Source organism: Eucyclogobius newberryi, unplaced genomic scaffold (genome assembly GCF_026437365.1).
Source record: "Eucyclogobius newberryi isolate DKJ021-1_F unplaced genomic scaffold, fEucNew1.0.hap1 SCAF_2, whole genome shotgun sequence".
Taxonomy (NCBI): domain Eukaryota; kingdom Metazoa; phylum Chordata; class Actinopteri; order Gobiiformes; family Gobiidae; genus Eucyclogobius; species Eucyclogobius newberryi.
In genome coordinates, this window is record NW_027315834.1 from 4,830,653 (window position 1) to 4,845,721 (window position 15,069).

Genomic DNA, 15,069 nt, shown 5'->3' on the forward strand with positions numbered 1-15,069 from the left:
ATTTTTTGAGTACACAAGTTTCCTTTGAATAGGCAACAAAATTGTAGTGCGGTCTAAAAATAATTCCAAAAATGACTCATGGCGATATATTGTGAGAATAAATTTGGTGATACAGTATCGATATAATGATATTTCAACACATCCCTATTGCTGAGTTATTTTTTTTAATCTTTAAATTTATGATCCAAGTACACTTTACATTTACTACATCGTAACTACCATTATTTCAGTGTCTCCACTACTCCTACATCTGCTGTGATACTAGTAAATTTGACTACTGCCTTTTCCCTTCTAAAATATATTACACAAAGCCAACGCCCCATAAAGATTACAATCTGTAGTCAATTCAACAAAAGAGAAACCCAATTTAATTTGATTTCAGCACAAATAACCCATGGACACAACCTCAATGGCATTTCTTCACATTATTGTCCTTTGAGGATTGATTTGATTGCAGAGCAATCCATTTCTAGCAAACCTTGTAGAGTTAGAATGGAGGTCAGTATCTACAATACAAAACTGTCTATGGGACAGAAAAGAGGACAATTACGGTGTTGAACTTTGACAAAGTAATTTTGATGCCAGCGGCATGGGAAAGCTGGGAACCATATCGGCTTCGTCATTGGCAAAATGATATCTCTGTTAATCAATCACACAACAAAATATGTTCACCTTTGATCTTTTGTGTTATTTCTGTCAAAAAGATGGTCCAGAAGCACTGAAATGTGACACAACTGGGAAGTGCACATTTTTGTGAATAGCTCTTCACTTACAAACAGTGGGCTAAGCCATGCCCACCTACCAGAGGGTTGGCCGTTAAAACCTTCCACTGTTGCTACCATCATGTCCTTGAGCAAGACATTTAACCAACAATGACAGGAAGTACACCGGAAAACCAGCATTGCAACTCAACATCAACCCGAAGAGATGCATCCTGGGAAACCCTGGCTCGGTTTTAGATTTGGCAATGTTAAAATATTTGTGTCAGTATTGTGAAAAGGTGCACTAAGGATGGGAAATATGAAAAAACCTATTTAAATATTTTTCTTCTTGTTAAAATACACAAACTATTATTATTACTTAATTATTTCCATTAAAAGTAAAATATAAAAGTCTTGCGCTTTCTCGATTCAAACATTGCAAAATCTCAGCCATCTGTTTCTTTAGATTCCAAACTATTGGTATCGGCCACACAAGATTTAAAGAACCATTTTGCTCTAAAGTCTTCTTAGCTTTAGCGGTACTGCCCGAATCCCAACTTCCAAACTTTACTGCATGTCCTCCCTTCTCTCTAGCTCTCTCAAGCTCAGTTGTCCTGTCTAATAAAGCAAACGGGCTTTTACTGCTAAATATAATTGAATGTACAAGCTCATTCTTGTCCGACGCCGTATTCAATGGCATCAGGCCACATTCCACAATCCTATGGAGCCGCAATGGACGTGCAAAATCAATGCAACCACCAATGACAGACAGTGTCGAAGTTTAGTCTATACAGACTGCGAGAGGCGAAGATCGTTCTCAAGTTCTTTATTTGATGAAAACATGGAAAAACAGGCAAAACAGCGGCATGTTGTTCGTCTTGCAGCTGAGATTCGACTCTTCACAAGATTTAGCTGTGTTTTATATCGCTGTTGCTTGGGTCTGATAAAAAGGGCCTGACCTTCACTATGACGTCCGCTCTAAGATTGTTTAGACTAGTCCACAGATGATCAGAAAATACACAGAATAGTTAAAACACAGAATAGTTCATTGTGACCCATATGCAGCAAGATCGTCTTGACTCATGATAAATAGGACACAGACATGACAATAATTTGATCAATATCCACAACAGCCCACACAAAACACACAGAATATGGAGCTAAGGACGCTGGCGAGAAAAGGAGAAAAGGCCTCCACAAGCCTAAAAAGTCAATGGATATCGATCTGTTTTGTCCTCTTGGTGGAAGGACTGAGCGGAGAACATGTGGAGAGGGAGAGGCAGAGGTTGTACTGTGGGCTCCGGAAAATGAGTGACAAGAAAGGACAAGTTGTTCTGGACTCTAAAAACACATATGGCAAAAGTGAAGTTCTGTCTTGTTGTGAAATGTCTCATTCAAAACAACCAAAGGATATGTATATCAGTATATTTGAAATGACACATACTATGCGGTTTTGTATAGTTATTGACCTTTTTTTGTATATTTTAGTCAAAGTTCTAAAATATGACTTGACTCATCAGGCGTTTCCCACGTCAAGAATTGTTGAGCCATATTTGGGACATCATTGGTAGAGCTCTCCAGATCTCTACCAATGATGTCACAAACAAGGGAAATCGAGTGTTTTTGAGGGTCGGAGGGGAGGACCAACTGTACAGTCTGGCGTGGAAGAAGGCCAGCTGGAATAAAGTCTAAGGAATAAAGTCTGGCGGTAATGTAACACTTGGATACCAACTGCCAAAAACAACAACACAAACAACAACAAGGATTCATCAAACAAGTGTGAATTAAGCTAAATACAAGGTCAGGGACGTTTTTGATGAGGCAAAAGTGTTATTAAAACAATATGGATCATTTGAACTGAAAAAGCATTTTATCTTGTGATAAATTGCAAGATAAAATCCAGTGATGCGAACTTATAAGTTGAGCACACATGATTAGCAAAACAAAGCTAGCGAACGTTAGCATCAGCAGTTTCCAATTTATCGATGCACGACACTTGCATCAAGACCAAAAGTGCATAATGCATCAAACATTCTCCACACAAAAATCATTACATGAAGAGAGGTTAAACTTATTCATATTCTCATACATTTTGAACATTTATAAATCATTTTTGCTTATTTAGAAAAGAGACTGACTTTTGTAACAATAACCATTTGTCACTGTTAATATCCGGAAGGAGAAATTGCCTTTAGCTCTACAAAAAAGGGGAATTAAACAGAACAACAACAAAAACGGAACAACACGTAACATAAATCACCGAAAATGCAATTTTCTGAAGTGAAATGAAATGAACACTGTTGGTAATGAACAAAAAGGACACAACCAGGCCTTAGTATAGCACAAGGACTAAACTAAGTCCAAAAGAGGACTAAAACAAGATGGATTGCTTCACTGAGACGACACCAGGACTAAACTCTTGGTCTGAACCAGGACTTATCCAGAACTTTCATACTTTTTCGAGACTAAAAAAGGACTTGGAATTTTAAGGTGGAAGAATGACAATTTGACGGGAGAAAAATAAAAGTAGGACAAAGTTCACCCGATGTGCCTTGGATGTTGAAACCTTGTTGTCGTCTTAAACGCAGAGATAAGATATGTGGTCATGACTTTACACTTTAGAACTGTGGTGTCAGAGTCTGTTCAATAATGACAAAAACAACAAGCATTTCAAAACAGGTTTACAGAGAGAACTAACCGGGTACAACTTACAACACAGGTAATTAATAGTACAATCATTGATCTAATTATTTTTTCAAACTGAGTCCAGATGACTACAACTGAAGCTTTTTCTACTATGGAACACGCCTGGACGAATGAGGGATTACACCGACTAATGTAAGTAACTGTAGACAAAGTTTAGACATTATGGCTTTGTAAAACTATGACATTTAATGACTTTAAATTGCATTAAATAACAGACTTTTTAAAATAACAATGCAAATAAAAAACTATATGGCCTATATTGTTCCCCTACAAGCATGAGCGTACCCTCCCTGTCAAACCAGTAAACCACAGCGCGTCATATTTAAAGAGTGTTTTTGACTCACATTGCAAATAAGACGAGCAGGATTTCCAAGTCAGACACGTGGCTGATTCATACTTCTTTATTTGCCTTACGCTTTTCAGAGTATCTGGTCTTAACGGCAAACAACTAAATGTTTACTCAACCCTAGCAATCTGCAAATACTAGGCCTATACGGGAGGCACAACGTTGAGTAATACTAAGGTTCTATTACAAAACTTATACATTTAGGAAATATATTGGTTAACGCATCTGTAAACATTACATAAACATACCCAGAACTAAATTAGGATTAGACCAGGATATGGCTGCAACGATTAATCAAGAAATCAAGTAATTTGATTACAAAAAAGCTTTATTATTATTATTTTATTGCCTCGATGATTCGTTTGATTTACATATTTAATTAAAAACCCGTGAATTTGTGGAGCACACTTGTGGTGCTTTCATTTCACACGGAGCTTGTTCCGCTCGGACCTGCAGCAACTGAAGCACAACAGAGGAGAGAGTGGAGTGTTTTAACGAGTTTGAAGAGAGTTTTGTTGTGCGAAAGAGCACGGTGTTTTGAGCTGTAACTCTGCAGTCATTTTACAGCATTAGCTCCGTGTGCCGTTCACTTTGTGTCGTCGCCCCGTCATCTTTCTGTTAAATAATCGCTCTTTCTGTGTCTCCCAGTCACACTCGTAAGTTTGAAATACACCGCTCTCTCCTCTGTTGTGCTTTGAAACAGCCAAAACATCCATGGAAAGAGCACAGAGGACAGCAAAAGTTAATATTGAAATATCCATGCTAAAGCTGAACATGTAACCATCCGTTGCTAAAGCTAACATGTATTTAGCCTAATGTCCTTTCATAATGAATGAGAGTGGCCGAGCCTTGCCCTGTATTCTGTCCTGACACACCCTTAATGACACGTCTTGTTCTTTTTAAAGCTGCTGCAGTCAGAGACCACACGAGCATTAGAACCTATGACACACACATGAAACGCCCTGGCACGTCTCTGCACTTCGACCACGAAACATGGCGTTCTTGCCCCCTTTATCTTGTATCTGGCGGCTCACAGTTTGTTCTGAGTAGCCCGTGTTTTGTTCTTGTTTGTTTTGATTGACCTTGGACAATGAAGGATAAACTGTTGAACAAACATATTGGTGAAAATAGATTTAGAATGACATTTGAGTTTGGGCTAGTTTGTCTTTTTGGTTTTCCTCTTACCTTTTCCTTATTTTTTCGTTCACTTTTTTCCTTGTAATGTAAAGAGTCTTTGAGTGTTCAAAAAGTGCTATTTGGATTCGATATTAAAATCTTTAAACTCAGTTCAAGTGAGAGAAATGCTAGTTTTGTTTTTCCTGCGTGATCTCAGCTTAAGGCACTGACTCTGAACAAACGTCTGCTTAGTCAGACACAAAAGTGACAATGGCAGCAATTCCATGTTCAGATCTGTCCCAAAGGAGCAACTAAAAGCTGCAAGTCAGAGTCAAGAACAAATTAGCTGTATTGTTTAACTCTTATTAAAAGTAAAATGTTTAGTATAACTATGGTTACACTATAGTAGTAACAATTTGAAGCATTTTGGTAAATTATCCTAATAGGACAATAATGTCTGCATAAAGCTGATGCTGCTGTTACGACTAGGGCTACAACTATCAATTATTTTAGATTATATCTTTTTCATTAGTCGACTAGTCAAACAATTATTTCTATTGTGCATCGAGACTTCTTAACAATATTATCAACCAAAAAAAGGTGCATGTGGTGACTGAAGGCTTATAGATACTGAATATTTACAACTTAAGTCTATTATTGATGAAAATATGCATTGTTTTTTCTATTTTGACATTTTTGTACAAAAATGCAGATGTCTTTGTTATAAAATGTGTATTTGTTTTTGCTTTAGAGTCTGTATAGTCCAGATAAGAATTACGATTATAAAAATATGATGATGATTTTATCTTTTCATCATACTTTGATTAACCTTATTTTATTGACAGTCATTGTTTTGTGAAGTTAAATATATAAATTTGTATTTTAAAACTTTGAAGGTGTAATAAACTAGATACTAATTTGAGGGAGTATCAACCCAAACTCTAGTCGAGTTCACGTTGGTGTTCAGGTTTGCCTTGTGCCTGGGTTGGACTGGGCCCCGAGTGTTCCAGGCGAGGGGGTCCGAGTATAGGCCTCCCTTTGTTTTATGGGGCGGCTCTGATTCAAACCTGCTGTTGAGAATCACATGACTGCATTTACTGTGCACTGACGACATACGACTTGTTTGCTCTGAACAGAGGCCAAAAAACCGGCAAACGTGGTGGACTATTAGAGCTGCTGTAATGATCCGTGGTCAAAGCTCTAAATTATAGATTGTCTAACGTTTGAAGCACTTTTCTGACTCCAATGGGCATTCTTAAGTACTTTACATCAACGAAACACCCATTACATCGATATCGGCAAATATCGACCGATTTTTGGTGGTCGATGGACAGATTAATGAATTAAATGGAAATAGAAGAGCAATTAGGCTAAACATGCTTGTATGTTTACACAATCATAAATAAATCCAGACAAATACACTGTTATTATTTGTATTGGCCATTGTTATAAATGTCAATTATTTCATTAATTTATGTACTTCGCTTAAACTCAAAACAGATTTATGGGCCATGCTATGATTTTTTAAATCTAAATATCTCTGTATCAGCCCGAGACCCATCCTTACTTTTTATAATAAGCTGCATATTTTTATTAATTACATATTTAAATATATCAACAGTTATACCAGCACCTCCAACCGCCTCTATATCAGTATCGCCAAAAAAAAGTATTCTGCATTAAATTGTTGGTTGCTACGGCAAGTGTCCTCATTTCTCATCATGCTGAAACGGAACAGAATACATCGCCGAGCTACATCGCTAAAAGTCATGACAGTCGGATGGCGTAATCACCCCGCCCAGCCCCATAGACTGTAAAATGGGTAACACGTGTTTCAATGAGGCCCGGTCCTGACACGGGAGCAGACGCTCTCTAAAAGCTGGTGTCAAATGGAGCAGAGTTCAACAAAGAAAACTAGTGTCCAAAAGCGCATGACCACAGCCACAGAGCCACGCGGACCCACCCAGCAAAGTGCCACATTAGACCAATTTAAAACGCTCTGTCCGTGGGAGTTTAGAGGGAAAAAGAACACTAATCTATCTTGAACAACATTGAAGCGTTGGTAGCTAGAAATAGAACGTTGTCCTTTCCAATTTGAGATAAAGGTGTCATGGTCAAGCAAAGGAAATGATCAAATAGACCTTCATAATTTAAACATGTCTGGTTTCGCTTTCAAGTGAATACAAAAATACAACTTTGAAATGTAGTCAGAGTGCTACGAAAATACTTCAAACACAACAACCAGGTACAAAGTTTAAAAAAAGGAAGAGGAGTGAAAAACTCGTATTTCTAGCTACAAACCACAAACTACAGACTTGTGACGAGGCCGGTGACGGACAAGGCCAATGCAGGGTTCTCAAACAGTGGGTGGTGGACCAAACGGGGGTCACTGAGGGGGGGAATCGCTCTGTGTATAATTCAAACGTCCTAATAGGGCAAATCCAAGCTGGAAAATACAATTAGATAGTAGGGTTTAGATTTCACCCAACTACGACTATACCAGAATTTGTACTAAATATGTATGTATAGAATATGTACAGAATATGCATTCATTTTCTGTGCGTACAAAGGATGGCAAACTCTTACCATTTTTTGCTAAGTGATTTAACTTTACATTTACATTGTTGCAGTTGAATAGGATTAAAGTAGAAAGTAACCATTTTTTGACTCTGATGGTTTCACTTTAGAACCTTTAGAACAGAGCAAATGACCTCATCCAAACACAACTAAATCTAAAAACTGCACCTGAATCATACTTATACTATAATTATACTTTAAATCATGGGGTATGTCTCAGCAATTCACAAAAATAAGTTCAGTAATTCAAAGTTTGTCTTGCTATGAGAAGTTCTGCATATTTCTCTCTTTTCTTTTTCACTTCTCTGCATTGCATTTGAACCTCTTTATGTAATCATTGGGTTTGGATGATGTAAGACGCATTATGCACTGGAGATATATTATTATCATGAAACAGCTGATGCTAACGTGTGCTAGCTTTGATAAACATATGGGCTAAACATACGAGTAAGCATCACTGGAAGCAGTTTATCACAAAATCAACAGGATTATTTCATTTAATCTGCTTTTTCCAGTCTTGTTTTAATCAGAGTCTGTGTTCTCTCTTGTCCAATCATCTCGCTCGAAGGTGTTCCGGGAGTAAAAAGTGAGCCAGACCACTTTTGATACGGTTTACGGGCGGTTCACGTCAGACAGAGGAGACACTTTCGGACCGTACCAATCTACTCCAAAGTGAACAACGTGGCTGTTGGGACTGGGACTAGGACTACGCCAGTACGTACGATTGAATCAGGACTAAAAACTAGGACTAAATCAAGTTCAACCACAGATCAAACCAGGATTTAAGTTTGGATAATGCGGAGAAACAAGCTGTGATTTGGTCATTGTACTTCATCTTCTTCAGAGATTGTCAAAATGATGAATATTGTGTTTTATTGTGAAACTTGGGAAATATATTGGATAAAACGTGACTGAAAAAGACGTAAGCGACATGGACAACCTTGATCTAGCTTATATCGTTATGTCTGTACTAATTCGGTTGCAGTGTTTAGTCCATAAGAGGATTACTGCTCTTGTAGACACCTCCACACACACAGGAGGCGTGTGTGCGAGGATGGACTTTCCAACTATTATGAACAGAAATATTTGTAATTATTTTTCACGCATATACGTCTGATTAATAATGACATTTGGTTTATATTTGGTAGTATTATTTTAGGAGTTAGACTTTATGGGGAAATATATATATTAATAAAACAATCATAATAAGTACATTTTGTTAGCAAAAGTAAAGTTATACATGTTTGTATTTATATTTGTAGATTTTACTTTCACTTCCCCACTTTCCATTTAAAGAACTTTCACAAATCACACTTCTGGACTGCATACTTTTATTTTTACTCGAGTAAAACTTTTGGTTGCTCTTCTAAAAGTGAACAAAGCTTTACATCAATAATTTGAACTTTTATGTTGCTTTAAATATGATTTAGTGTTAAGCCCGTCACAATAATACCTTTTGAAGTGCAATATGTATCTGAAGAAAACAGAATCAGTTCAGTTACTTTGAGTCATATGTAAATAAGAATGTACAATTAATATAGCTCCATCTTATTTACTGAATGATTCGACATAGAACAAGTTGCTATAGTAATTATTGTGACATGCCTAATTACTTTTTCAAAATGTTTATCCTTTTGAAAATACATACAACTGCATTATTTACTTTCTCGTCCTTCCTGTTACATCGACTTCTTCTTCTGACTCCCCTGTGGACTTTTTTCTTGAACAATTGCTTGAGTACATTTTTAAAGCTACCATTTTCTTATTTGTATTGCTTTATTAATGTAAATGATGGGTAGAAATGACTTCATGTGGACATCTCTAGTGCGCTGGGCCTCATCATGTGCATTATGACCACTCCAGGCCTGTGTCTGGGTGTCGGGTGGAGACACTCTGCTCTGGCTGTGTGCTGTTCATCTGCCTTGTCTCTTCCAGTAAACGCACACAACTCGGGCACAGAAAACCAAGTAAAAGAATGAAATATTTGAAATGTATTCTCTTTATAAGAACACAACACACATAGTAATAACAACTAGGGATGTAACGATATGCAAATCTCAGGTACAATATTATCGCCGTTTTCATTCACAGTACGATGTTTGTTATTTTGTCGAGAATCTAACAGAATTGTAGATATGCCATTTTATTCTTTAAAATCCTTTATCAGTATTTGGTGTGTATCATCTCTGATCTCTGTCTTATTCCAAAGAATTAAGATATAAAAGTGCTTAATAATAATATCTTCAAGTCTAAACTGAATGTAAGCAAAGAAGCTTATTCTTCACTATATTGTGAATTTATTTGGGGACTTTTGGAGATACAACATCATGATATTTCTGATATTGTTACATCCCTAAGAGCAGTGCTGAGAATCAGTCATAGACAATGGCCTGTTCCGGAGGTAAAGCTGAGCCGGCTTTAGAAAGGCATCTTACACGACACGTCTGGGATGAAAGAAATATAAAAGAGTCTCAATTTTAACTATCGCCAGCTAAAATGGCAATTTTGATATATCCTTTGCTTCTGAGTGTTCTAAATGTAGAAAACCAGCAAACCGATGCCAACTGTTTTTAAAAATACATCAAAACCATTTAAAAAGAAACATTATACATTCTAAATAAAGGGTCTTTTTAGTATTGATATTTAAAACGTTTAGTTTAGTTATAGCATTATTAGTACCTGGGTATTTGATACAACCCTAAACACCTTTACAAAAGGTGAGATGAAAAAAAAGAATATCTCAATGTTTTGTGCATTATCTTGATATCAGTGTTCAAACAATATTTTAACAATCCACCAGGAAAGTGCTAAGACAGGTTTGTAAATGTCTGGTTTATGGTTCAAGTATCGCACAAAACGTGACAAAAATTGTAGAAATATGACTTTTGACTCTGTTTGGAAGACTACACTAGACGTTTGCGTTATTGCTATCATTTCATTACTTTTACTGCACAATACATCGCAAAAGTATCAATACTGCAATATTGACTAAAGCTATAATTGATATCACAACTAAATAAATATATCACAATAATATGCAACTCGTCGATCTGACAGATCATTACTTTTTGAAACTACATACATTAAATCTAGACTCTTTTTTTTTGACAATGACTCAATTAAAATGTATTAATTGTCATTTTCACATTTAAACTATTTTTAGACGGATATCCCATGATATTGCAGTTCAATAATACTACTTTCTTCTTATGCTTGTATAGCTTGCATTGTTAAATTCAAATTCAATTCTAAATTCAAATGACACACCAAAAATGTAAAACGTGGCAGCAACTCCCAAATCAACAATGCTGCTGGAGACGTGTCAGACAGAAGTGGAGGCAGCTTTGGATTTAGAAACGTTTGGATTCCAGACAAATATGCCATCGACCCGATACCCAGGACATCGAATATTTATGATATGACCTCACGCTTTGAAGCACAGACAGAACCACAAACACACAACCGAGATGGAGAGAAGATTCACTGTGACTTTGCTGCTTTGGACGAGGTAAATATGTTCAGCCGATTTAAAGTTGCAAAATGTTATATCACAACAGCCATTTCTAGGAGGAGCTTGTGTTAAGAATGTGTTTTTGTTCCTTTAGTACTCCAGATAGGGCTGCGACTGACAATTATTTTAGTAGTTGACTAGTCATACCATTATTTCAATCGTACACAAGAAAATATTAAATAAAGTGTACTATCTGAAATTGTGTAATTTATTTTGTTTTTCGAGTTAATAATACCAATGTCTGGACTACACAGACTCTAAAAGACATACAAAAATACCTTTTATAACAAAAAAAGAATAAACACTCGCGGATTGTCATCAATGACACTTTTTTTGTAAATATCCTTTATCTAGAAGCATTTGATCCACCGTAGTTCAAACTTGATTTGGTTGATAATGTATTTATAAATGTATAACAAATGTTATATATATTCAGACCACGCCTATTTTATTTGTAAATTCTACATTTTTATATATTTTGCTATTATTATTATTATTATTATTAATTGTTGTATGTTGCAAGTTCCTAGTTTTTGAATCCTCTTCATTGACAGTGGCAATAAACCTTTCTGATTCTGATCAACTCAATTGGGGCTACAAGATTTGGGAAAATATCTAATTGTGATTTTTCTTTTTCTGACAAGAATTACGATAGTGATTTACTAGATTTACTGTTTATTTTAGAACAGGAATCTGTTCAAAATTCTCATTGACAGAAACATTGAAATAGACCCGTGAACTGACAAACTGTTCAGACTGTTCTATCAAGACTTATGTATTTCAGAGCATGTTTGTACAAATCTAAACAAATAGACAGAACATTTTATTGTTTGTGGAGGAAATTATGGCACTTCAAAAACAGCAGCCTGTGCAATTCAAACTGTGACTTTGATTCGATTGCCATTCATTATATTACAGTCAACTAATCGAAAGAATAATGTGATGTATTTAGTTGCAGCCCTAGTTTTAGACATTTATAAAAAGCTTGATTATACAGATGCCATTTGCTCTCGCCCAAAAAAGTGAGTGCACGATATAACAAAATCGCCATTTGAGTTGGCGCAGGGAGCAAATAGTAAAAGGCTGAAATATTTAGATATTTAGAACTAACTAAACATCTAATATTGTTACCTTTACAAACATGTTCTGGAATCCATTGGAGTCTTTCTTAAATCAGTTCACATTTCAGTTTGAACTCAAACGTTAACACTTCTGGAGTTTTCCTTGCAGTGCATCGAATCCTACTTTTTAAAATCGAATCGCAAAACTCGCGACTTTTCCCCCAAATCACGCAAGTTACATCGTTTTTCTGGTTGTACGAATAACCCAAGCTCTTTCACAACCCTACAGACGAATCAGATATACTACGATCCCTTTATGTTCGCCTGAAGTTGAGTTACAAGAACACTATCAAGTAATAATAGTACATAAATAAAAAGTACAACACCTGCGATCAGCCAAGACAAAGACAGAGCCACCAAAACTATTGCCTTGTTGTTGACAGTCGCACATTTCACGCTACAAACTCACACAAAAAAGAAGAGAACATGTCTGTACAGCTAAACCTGGAAAATAAAAATGTATTCGACCTTGAACAAAGGGCAAGCAGCGATGACAATTGGACAATGCCGAGAAGACCACTGCAGACGGGATGGTGCTGGTTTGTTTACAACATGCTAACGAGCGAGCTAGTCCGCTAACACGAGCTGCCGCGTGCCAAGAAAACCTCCAGAACTATTTCCCTGGAATTTATTTCGCTTTGACAGTTCAATATTTCGATACGTCTACGTTCAAACATGTCCGCGATATTTTGGTTTCAATAATGCAACAAACGGGACATAGTAAAAAGCGGTTCTTTGTGTCGGGTTAGCAGATTATGATTCGTGTTGTTTTGACTACGGAGAAGGGGAAAGTGCTAGCTGTTACGTTGCGTCTAAAAAGTAGTGACATTTCATCTAATCGAAGGAATTAAAGTGAGAAAAGTAAAAGGTTAAATGGTGGATTACTAAAGCGGTGTTACCTCGTTTTGAAGCCCAAAGATGAAGCCGTTTCGTGGGTTGCTTTCACTTCGCAGACTGGAGTTGTTGATGTGTCCGTGGCGCTGCTTCGCTCTACACTGAACCTGAACAGACCGGAGCGGAGACGTGATACCAGCGCACGCCCCCTCGCACGAGACGCGATGGCCAATCAGATCAGAGTATGTCCAGGATTAGCCAGTGGGGAGCGAGAAGGAACCGGAAGTGAACGCCGAGACAAGTTTTGTAGTTTCTATCGCTGTCGGTGTAATCCCTCATTCTATCGCTGCATTCACGCTTTTCACCAAACGAAAGCGTTCAAATGGTAATTGCTGGATTGAAATGAGACTAAACACAACATACAGCCTGAAAATAATAAATACTCTAATTTATTTGCGTAATTTTTGAAGTGTAGCTATAATAAATATAATAAACTGTAAATAATACACTCATGTTGGTCTACATTAATTTTAAAATGTTATTATTGTTATTTTATTCTTTTGTGTTTTATGGCGGTTGGTATCCAAATGTTACATTACCGCCTACTGTAGATGTACGTCTACTATAGTTGTACGCCTTAGACTTTAGACTATATTCTTTAGACTTTATTCTTTAGAAATTATTCTTTAGACCTTATTACCTTGGAGAATCAGAATAATCAAAGTAAAGAAATGGAGGTAGGGGCGTCGCTGGTCTCTTGTCCACAGTAGATGCACAACGACAACAACAGAAGTAACTCCAGAAATCACAATTACAGGGGGCGGAGGCACTGGGAAGGAGGAAGAAGAGGAAGAAGAAGAAGAGGGGCGAGAGGAAGTGGAGAAGACAAAACACCAAAGAAGAAGAGGAAGAGCATGTGGAGGAGGAAGAAGAGAGGACCTCTTCCTCTTCTTCTTCTTTGGTGTTTTATGGCGGTTGGTATCAAATCAAATCAAATCAAATCAATTTATTTTTGTAAGGCCCAAAATCACAACAACAGTTGCCTCTGAGGGCCACAGGGAGAAATGAATCAACAATGTCTGTGGTGGCGATGGAGTCAGACAATGTCTGTGGTGGCGAGGGACGATGTCCCAGGGTCCTCTGTCCTTAGACTCTCCTTCTCGGCCAGGAAAAACTACAAAAAAAACCTCTTTGGGAAAAAAGCGTAGAAACCTGGAGGAGTTCCAGTGAAGGAGAGATCCGACTCTCACAGACGGACAGACGGACACGAGGAGACTGGAGCTGGACCCACTCTTCAGGCAGATGAGGGACCGACTGAGGCGAACTGGACCCACTCTTCAGGCAGATGAGGGACCGTCGGAGTCGAGCAGGACCCACTCTTCAGGCAGATGAGGGACCGTCGGAGGCGAACTGGACCCACTCCTCAGGCAGATGAGGGACCGTGGGAGGCGAGCTGGACCCACTCTTCAGGTAGATGAGGCACCGTCGGAGGCGAGCTGGACCCACTCCTCAGGCAGATGAGGGACCGACTGAGGCGAACTGGAGCCACTCTTCAGGCAGATGAGGGACCGTCCACATGGGGCAGGGACCACTTCACCAGGAGAGGGACATCTGGGTCCACAGGTCCTCAGGAGTGAGAGAAAGAAAAAGAAGGCGGTGAACAGTTTGCAAGTGGAATCAAAAAATAAATATTGTTTGATAGCATAAGTAGTTAGAAGAAGAAGAGGATAGTGCTCAAGCTGTCATACTTCCCCCAGCATAGTTACTCCTAGGGCAGCGTAGCTGAAGCTGTGGGTTTATCTTTCTGTTCCTAACTACTCTGACCATAAGCGATTTCGAAGAGGAACGTTTTAAGCCTGGACTTAAATGAAGAGACTGTGTCAGCATATTTAACATGGGTCGGGAGCTGATTCCATAACACAGGAGCTTGGGAGCTAAACGCTCTACCTCCTACAGTACTTTTAGAGACTCTTGGCACCACCAGAAGGCCGGCATTCTGAGAGCGAAGAGCTCTGTTTGGATGATATGGTTCTATAGCATCTTTGAGGTAGGATGGGGCCATGTCATTTATGGCTTTGTAGGTCAAGAGTAGAATTTTGAATTTGATTCTGGACTCGACGGGGAGCCAGTGAAGAGACTTCAGCACTGGCGTAATGT

The 15,069-nt window shown here is 37.9% G+C and overlaps 1 protein-coding gene across 1 annotated transcript in view; it reads right to left on the reverse strand.

Moving 5' to 3' along the window:
• adipor2 (adiponectin receptor 2) overlaps positions 1-13,098 on the reverse strand; it is a 44,033-nt gene extending 30,935 nt beyond the window's left edge. Inside the window, exon 1 of the mRNA XM_072453753.1 lies at positions 12,978-13,098. The gene's annotated coding sequence lies outside the window, so the exon portion shown is untranslated. The remainder of the gene's footprint in view (positions 1-12,977) is intronic.
• Between the last annotated feature and the right edge of the window lie 1,971 nt (positions 13,099-15,069).